The 9828-nt window shown below is 36.8% G+C and overlaps 1 long non-coding RNA gene across 1 annotated transcript; it reads left to right on the top strand.

The window, feature by feature from the left end:
* The first annotated feature begins 477 nt into the window (after positions 1–477).
* LOC123732600 (uncharacterized) lies at positions 478–9451 on the top strand. The gene is made up of 4 exons (XR_006763297.1): positions 478–627; positions 2584–2688; positions 4958–5056; positions 9335–9451. It is a non-coding gene; the product is annotated as an uncharacterized lncRNA (long non-coding RNA).
* The last annotated feature ends 377 nt before the right edge of the window (positions 9452–9828 follow it).

The raw sequence follows: 9828 nt of genomic DNA, 5'->3' as shown, positions 1-9828 counted from the left end.
TAGTTGTGTTGTCATGTTGTGAATGTTGTATTGTAGTAACCAACTGTATTTAATGGTGTTATGTAGTTGTGTTGTGATGTTGTGAATGTTGTATTGTAGTAGGCCTAACCCCCACCAACAGAGACAGCAACAGACAACACAGAGAAAGTGATGGAGAGAGGCAGAGGATGGGAGTGTACAGTAGACTGGGATTCTAATTACTGCACTGCGCATGTGTGTGTGTGTGTGTGTGTGTGTGTGTGTGTGTGTGTGTGTGTGTGTGTGTGTGTGTGTGTGTGTGTGTGTGTGTGTGTGTGTGTGTGAGAGAGTGAGAGGGTGTTTAGGTACTGTAGGATTCTTTAATCAATGTGGCTCATTGGACAGGTCAGAGTCTCAACACAATTGAAAAGTTACCATCAATAAAACACCAAATGATGTAATTTCTTGTGGAAGAATGGGGTCACATCCCTCCAATAGACTTCCAGACAGTTGTAGAATGTTTGCCAAGGCACATTGTAAGAGCTGTAAAGAGAGAGGGACTCGGAGAGAGAACAGGTAGAACCTGATATGTAAATGAGCAGAGCAAACGAAAGCAACTTTCAACGACCGAATGATCATTCAGACTCTGTTTCTATTGAGAGATAAAAGGTAAGACGACGATTGTTATGTGTATTAATATAGTTGATGATATTGTTGTGTGTATTAATATAGTTGATGATATTGTTATGTGTATTAATATAGTTGATGATATTGTTGTGTGTATTAATATAGTTGATGATATTGTTATGTGTATTAATATAGTTGATATTGTTATGTGTATTAATATAGTTGATGTTATTGTTATGTGTATTAATATAGTTGATGATATTGTTATGTGTATTCATATAGTTGGTGATATTGTTGTGTGTATTAATATAGTTGATGATATTGTTATGTGTATTAATATAGTTGATGATATTGTTGTGTGTATTCATATAGTTGATGATATTTTTGGGGGACAGTGTTATAATAGTCCTACTCTCCTTAAAATGTTTTGGATATAAATTAGATGCGTGGGGTGAATTCGTTCTGTGCCCATCTGTGTGCCCCAGGGTGATCGCTCCTACACTATCTACAATCTGAAAGGGTTCTTTGGCTGTCCCCATAGGAGAACCCTTTGTAGAACCCTTTTTGGTACTAGGTAGAACGCTTTTGGGTTCCGTGAAGAACCCTTTCCACAGAGGGTTCTACATGGAAGCCAGAAGGGTTCTACCTAAAAAAGCGTTCTCCTATGGGGACGGCCGGAGGACCCTTTGGAACCCTTTATTCTAAGAGTGTACTGTATCATAGGTCTATAGACTTGTCTTCTCAAAACAGGCTTAAAACACAACAAGTAACACAACATGTTCTCTTTATAATCTACAGTTAACTCCTTTCACTCAGGAAGGTATGTTGTGTGAAAGAGAGACTAATAAATATTGTTCAAGACTAACAACAACTACACTTCCTAAAAACAGGTTGTGTGTATTCATTATGCCCACGTAGCAAAACTTTTCGCAACAGAAACCGTTTAGGTCACATTGTACAGCGTTTAGAGTAAACGGTTTATGTTTTATTTAACATCTTAAAACTGTTGGCTGTGGAGTAAACTAATGAATACAACCCAGGTTGTTGCCTACAACTCGACATGTTGATACCTGCCTCTTGCTGAAACCTGAACGTAGCCTGAGGGGTATACTATGATACAGGCTTGATATACTGGTTTTCTAAAGCTAGCCAGCTTCAGTTAGCTTCACATTCCAGCTCAGGCCTCACCCATCAGAATATTCAGAACAGAACAGAAAAAAATCGCAATGAAGTTTCAAGGTGAGAATCCTGCCAGGGATTATTGTAAAGTGTGTAGATAAATTAAATGTAATGTTAGTACAGTGAATGACAGTAAAACACTCCTAACAGTCTACTACTACTGAGACAGTTGGTGTAAGTTATATAGTGAATGACAGTAAAACACTCCTAACAGTCTACTACTACTGAGACAGAAAACTCAAGTCTGAAATTTCTAAGTGGAAATTACAAACTTCAGAAGCCTTTTAAACCTAAAATTCACTACAAGTTTTACATTTCCTGCATTGCTGGAAAGTTATTCTGCAGTGGGGGGTGATCAAATTAAGATCCTACATCTGTACACATAATTGTACATGGGGATATGTATGGGGGTCTATAACATCCAATCACAGAGGTTTACATCAGCTGACAGTTGCAATGTTATTGCTAATAACTCAAACTGCCCTTTTCAGATAAAGACATAAACTCTGTACAGATGTAGGATCTTAATTTGATCACCCTGTTGCAGAAAAACTAAACTTGTAGTGTATTTGAGTGTAATTAAACTTTAGAAAAGGTTTCTGAAGATGATAAATTCCACATTTCCATTTTAAAACTGTTCATTAATTATAATCCACACAATAATTCAAATGTCCTGTTTCTGCAGGATTATTTTCCAGGTGTAGCAAACTGGCTCAAATTAAGATCCAACATCTGCAGCAATATACCTCTCTCTAATGTATATGGCTCTATTGAGATTCACTTTTGACCATTTGACATCTTGTATTTACTGTTGTTTAGGCTGGTTGAATGAGCTGCCTGTGAAAGCTACTTCATCTGCAAGAAAACAGGCGGCTGCACCAGTGACTGTCAGAAGTTTTGTGATTTCCTCATATGAACGTGAAAGTAAGTGTGTAGTCTACGCAGTTACAAAATGGCTGTTGAAACTGTGGCACATATTTCTCAGTAACATTGAATAAATGTGTTGGTATGTAGGAAAGACGGGCAGACTCTCGTACTGTTGGTCTAGACTACCTACAAACTATTATAAGGCTATGATCACTTATCATGCCGACAAACCTGATGGTCTCTGTGAACTGATCTGAACAGGTTTAGACTGGTCATCTATGATATGTAGGTTATATACAGTACATTCTCTGTCCTGCAACTGGTAGGACTATAACATTATGTTGATCTGAACAGGTTTAGACTGGTCATCTATGATATGTAGGTTATATACAGTACATTCTCTGTCCTGCTACTGGTAGGACTATAACATTATGTTGATCTGAACAGGTTTAGACTGGTCATCTATGATATGTAGGTTATATACAGTACATTCTCTGTCCTGCTACTGGTAGGACTATAACATCATGTTGATCTGAACAGGTTTAGACTGGTCATCTATGATATGTAGGTTATATACAGTACATTCTCTGTCCTGCTACTGGTAGGACTATAACATTATGTTGATCTGAACAGGTTTAGACTGGTCATCTATGATATGTAGGTTATATACAGTACATTCTCTGTCCTGCTACTGGTAGGACTATAACATTATGTTGATCTGACCAGTTTTAGACTGGTCATCTATGATATGTAGGTTATATACAGTACATGCTCTGTCCTGCTACTGGTAGGACTATAACATTATGTTGATCTGAACAGGTTTAGACTGGTCATCTATGATATGTAGGTTATATACAGTACATTCTCTGTCCTGCTACTGGTAGGACTATAACATTATGTTGATCTGAACAGGTTTAGACTGGTCATCTATGATATGTAGGCTATAGCCGAGGTATAGACCTTGATCTGCATATCACTAACAAACTGCTATTATGCATTATAACCTAGTCTACTTTACATAATATAACCTCTCTCACTTGATGCAAAAAACCTTTCTGAAAGGATCAACAATTTCCTCCTCGGATCAATCATGTCTGTTTTAGCCCTTCTGTCTACATTCTCAGATACGTTTAGAAAAGAACAGATTGAAAGACAATAAATAGTCAACTGTTAGTGAATACAAATACGTGTGAGACATGGCCTTGTGTTGCTGTACTGTCTATAACTACCTTAACAAACAGTGAATTATTATTATTATTATTATTATTATTATTATTATTGTTATTATTATTGTTGCTGTTCTGTCTATAACTACCTTAACAAACAGTGACTTATTATTGTCATTATTATTATTGTTATTATTATTATTGTTGCTGTACTGTCTATAACTACCTTAACAAACAGTGACTTATTATTATTATTATTATTATTGTTGTTGTTGCTGTACTGTCTATAACTACCTTAACAAACAGTGACTTATTATTATTATTATTATTATTATTATTATTATTATTATTGTTGCTGTACTGTCTATAACTACCTTAACAAACAGAGACTTATTATTATTATTATTATTATTATTGTTATTATTATTATTATTGTTGCTGTACTGTCTATAACTACCTTAACAAACAGAGACTTATTATTATTATTATTATTATTATTATTATTATTGTTATTATTATTATTATTATTATTGTTATTGTTGCTGTACTGTCTATAACTACCTTAACAAACAGAGACTTATTATTATTATTATTATTATTGTTGTTGTTGCTGTACTGTCTATAACTACCTTAACAAACAGTGACTTATTATTATTATTATTATTATTATTATTATTGTTGCTGTACTGTCTATAACTACCTTAATAAACAGTGACTTATTATTATTATTATTATTATATTTATTGTTGCTGTACTGTCTATAACTACCTTAACAAACAGTGAATTATTATTATTATTATTATTATTATTATTACTATTATTATTATTGTTGTTGTTCTGTGTATAACTACCTTAACAAACAGTGACTTATTATTATTATTGACAGTTACCATGGAGATGAAATGTCACAACAACATGTTAATGTGATGCATTAAATCACCTGACTGTTTCTATGTCTGTTAGTAAATGTTTTATTTCTCTAAGAGATAATGAATACATGAGAACAATTGACAATCAATAATTAGTTGTCACTGTGTTAACCACAACCAACATGCTGGATCTCTGTTTAGTTGTCACTGTGTTAACCACAACCAACATGCTGGATCTCTGTTTAGTTGTCACTGTGTTAACCACAACCAACATGTTGGATCTCTGTTCAGGGGTCCTGTCTCTAAAATGAGTCTCTCTGGGGAGAGGAAGGAGGGGGACCCTGCCTCTAAAATGAGTCTCTCTGGGGAACATGACACCAAATCTAAGAGGTGAGATGACAATTTTGTTTAAGAATTATTAATAGTTTATTTCAAAAATGATATTTCCAAAAATGTTCACGTTTGTTTTTAAATCAGAAATGGTTGCTAATGGGTACCTTCAATATTACTGTTCTCAGATTTTTAATTAATAGCTTAGGATTGTGTATAATATTTTTGTATTGCAAAACGCTATACATCCATTGTTTAGCTGGAACACCCGAGATGCCTAATTTAGGATAATTTTTTAACAACGTGATGTTGCGCTCCAAAGAGATAACTTGAAATAACATGATGTAGAAAATTAAATAATCAAATGTTTATGTGTTTATTATACACTCTTAGAAAAGAAGGTTCCTTATAGAACCAAAAAGGCTTCTATCACTTCCTTAATATATGGAATCACTAAAAGTTATATATATTTTTGGGTTCAGTGAAGAAGAATCTCTAGAGTTCTGATCAACGAATGGTGATTGTTTTGAGGATGTGAACCCAGCAGCCCTCCAGTGGTCAGATCAATTCCACCTGTTTATTTCAGCACTCGGCCCAGGATTCGAACCAGCCACCTTTCAAACACAGGTTCAAATCCCGCCACAGCTCCAACTCCTTAGCCTCTGGGTGAAAACCAGAGATAATCTTCAGAAATAAGCATGAGTTAATCTGCCAAAATGAAGACAAAATGCTATGCAGACATACATGGTATCACTTGTGATACATAAATATTATACATACATATTATACATAAATATTACACATAAATATCATACATAAATATTATACATAAATATTATAAATAAATATTACACATACATATTATTCATAAATAATTTCCAAAAGCACAAGACATACTGTTGCATGTAGGTCTATATTATTAATGGATTGATCATATAGAAATAGAAAACAATATTTTTACTACCCCAAAGTATTTACATGTGGTGCAGGAACCACTGACTCGCTGCATTATTCTATAGTATTATCAAGACACCTGCTGTTAACTCTTAACTACTTAGGACAGCTCACGAGGTGTCCTAAATATCTGCTGACTAGGTGGGAGTAGAGACTTCATGCATAGCTTTAATTTATACCCAGAAGTGTAAAATGTCTGTATTCTCAGCACTTATACGACCAATTTTCTACTCTGAGACGCTTTGTGGATATGGGCCCAGATCTCAAAATATTGTTGCAATAAATGTTTGTTTAACATAGAGAAAAATGAATATTACTAATGTAACCCACTGTAAAGACTGGGTTTAGTTGATTGTGTGGCACTGCTCTTGTCCGCGTTCTGGAACTGTCCCCGTCCCCGTACAGAACTGTCCACGTCCCCATACTGTGTGGCGCCAAACATATTGTCAGGTTACGTGCAGAGTTGGCTGAGGTGATCTTGGGGAATAATGACAGAGTTTGTTACAGTGTTGAGACACCGAAGTTTATTGTTCAATTTGCTTTTGGTTTACGGTCAGGGACAGTATGAGTGTAGCCAGATCCTTTTCACTCTCTATCCTTGTTTCATTTTGTGGTTCACCGGATTCGTCATCATCATCGAGACAAACGACAGATGAACGTCCTGCTAGCTAGCCAAGCTAGTCGGTACAGCTAGGTATGCTAGCTAGCTACTCTACCAGCAGCATCATAGTTATCCTAGCTAGTCGGTACAGCTAGGTAAGCTAGCTAGCTACTCTACCAGCAGCATCCTAGTTATCCTCGCTAGTCGGTACAGCTAGGTAAGCTAGCTAGCTACTCTACCAGCAGCATCCTAGTTATCCAAGCTAGTCGGTACAGCTGGGTAAGCTAGCTAGCTACTCTACCAGCAGCATCCTAGTTATCCTAGCTAGTCGGTACAGCTAGGTAAGCTAGCTAGCTACTATACCAGCAGCATCCTAGTTATCCTAGCTAGCCGGTACAGCTAGGTAAGCTAGCTAGCTACTCTACCAGCAGCATCCTAGTTATCCTCGCTAGTCGGTACAGCTAGGTAAGCTAGCTAGCTACTCTACCAGCAGCATCCTAGTTATCCTAGCTAGTCGGTACAGCAGGTAAACTAGCTAGCTACTCTACCAGCAGCATCCTAGTTATCCTATCCTCCCTCTCTCGTTGACGGATGCTGGCTACCTCTGTCCGGTTCTCCTCTCTTCACTAGATGGACGGTAACTTTAGTGTTTAACCCCTCTGTATCCAATGACTAAACTTTTGAATATTATTTTCGGGCGCCTCAAGTAGGCTGGACACATTCCATTTTTTTTTTAAATTCTCAGCTGCCTCACCAATGTCTGAATGTGCATTAATAACTTTTAATTGCTAAATATTTCCAATAGATGGCAGCATAAGACCACAAAGCATCAGTTATAGGCTACAAGCAGCTGTATGATTGACATAAAATAGCATGCAACCACAGACTATATGTCCCATGATTTTCTAAAATGGTCACTCATTAACATGACTTTAGTTAGCTATATATCTCGTTTTAGGGCTGTGTTGCTTTTGGGAGAGCAAAATAATAGTGACTATAGCAGGTATTGAACCCCGGGTAAATTATCACTAGTCAGAACCTCAACCTCAGTATACATGCATTATAAAAAGTAATCTTAATATCTGATATTGCGAGTAAACAACCTCGGAATAGAAAAGACAAGAGTGCGCCTTCCAGCCCACCAATAAATTACATAATTCAACCCTCTCGGTTAGTAAATTTACCTCAACATGCCCCTGGAGAAGGCAGAGCGACGACACCAGCTTTTTACTGGGGCTGAGTTGACTACTAGAGAGAGAAGAAAGAGTGACGACACCAGCTTTTTACCGGGGCTGAGTTGACTACTAGAGAGAGAAGGCAGAGTGAAGACACCAGCTTTTTACCGGGGCTGAGTTGACTACTAGAGAGAGAAGGCAGAGTGAAGACACCAGCTTTTTAGCGGGGCTGAGTTGACTACTAGAGAGAGAAGACAGAGTGGCTCGATGGTGGTTGATGAATTTGACAATGAATGTACCAGGAAAATACGTTTTTCTCAACCAGAGGTGTCTGAATTAATGTTCAGGCTTATTGATAATCGTTATAGTAATGAAGTATAATTTCAAACATGAGCATAAAAACAGGTAATAATAAACATGAATCATCATTATATTACTTCACAGTAATCTGTTAAATGCTTTTTCAGTCCTTCCTCTTGCATTAGCAGTGTGGAATGGGACAGAAAGAAGCTCACACAGGAGTTTTCCTGTGAGGGGGAGTGGTGGTGCATCCAGGGAGAAAACTAAACTAATATTCTGAAATATCATTTGTGGTCTTATGCTGCCATCTATTGGAATTATGTAGCAACTGCAGTAGTACTGAATAATGTGTAATTCTTTACTAAAGTAGTAATTACTGAGAATTGCAAAATATAACATTTTCTAGTTCCTTTTACCACTTATAATAAAATAAAATGTTTATAGCATAACAAAATTAAACTGACATAAAACAAAAACACCATACATTTAGTTAATTATATATATACCAACTATTTATTTAGATGGGTGACATTATCTGCCAAAGTAACAGCCCTGTAGACAAAGAAGAGCTCTCCAGTAGGTACCAAAACATTCAAAGGACATTCTCTCAAAAGTGATGTTACAAGTTGATCATCATTCAAAGCAGAATGACTTTTCCATTGTTCCTCAACTGTAGTGTCTGATATACCATTTTCTAGCTCTGAGTCTCTACTTTTATCCAACATAAAAACACAATTAATATTTGTCTCTCTGAAATGAAATCATTAAGTGATAGATGTCTGTCATTGATCAACCCCATGTCATGATTAGATAGTGAAAAACACACCAATCTCATTAATAATTTCTTTAAACAATAAAAGCTAATTTACCAACATTTCTGAAAATGGATATGTAGCGTTTTGGAATTAAACTCTTCTTATGTTTCCCATCTGAGATCAGAGTAGATGAGAGATGTAATGTTTGTCTCTGTTGTGTTGAAGACCAATCAAGCAAGAGAGACCAGCCTCCCCCCTTGTCCATTTTCATAGTCCTAAAACAATATTAAACAAACACAATATTCCCTCCTTGTGTGTGTGTCTCTCTGTCTGTCTCTTTGCCTGTCTCTCTGTCTGTGTGTATTTTGCTGTCTGTCTGTCTGTCTGTCTGTCTGTCTGTCTGTCTGTCTGTCTGTCTGTCTGTCTGTCTGTCTGTCTGTCTGTCTGTCTGTCTGTCTGTCTGTCTGTCTGTCTGATCCAGAGCTCTTCTTATGTTTCCCAACTGAGATCAGAGTAGATGAGAGATGTAATGTTTGTCTCTGTTGTGTTGAAGTCCAATCAAGCAGGAGAGACCAGCCTCCCCTGTACCCAGCTGTGTGTCCATGAAGAGTGACCGGTCTTTGCGTCAACCTATAGAGTTTAGAGAGGGAGACTTTTCTACTGAACAAAGGTAAGAAGAACTCATGGGTCATGGTCAGTGAGTTAAACAACACTGTCTCTAGTCATTTCTCCTCTCCCATTTTCACATTTCTTTTGGTTGTTTTCATAATCCATAGGCTAAAACTTTTGTCCATTTTCATAGTCCTAAAACAATATTAAACAAACACAATATTCCCTCCGTGTGTGTGTGTGTCTCTCTGTCTGTCTATCTATCTGTCTGTCTCTTTGCCTGTCTCTCTGTCTGTGTGTATTTTGCTGTCTGTCTGTCTGTCTGTCTGTCTGTCTGTCTGTCTGTCTGTCTGTCTGTCTGTCTGTCTGTCTGTCTGTCTGTCTGTCTGTCTATCTATCTCCGTCTGTCTGTGTATCTGTCTGTCTGTCTGTCTGTCT

Source organism: Salmo salar, unplaced genomic scaffold (genome assembly GCF_905237065.1).
Source record: "Salmo salar unplaced genomic scaffold, Ssal_v3.1, whole genome shotgun sequence".
NCBI lineage: Eukaryota > Metazoa > Chordata > Actinopteri > Salmoniformes > Salmonidae > Salmo > Salmo salar.
This window is presented reverse-complemented; position numbering and strand designations above follow the sequence as displayed.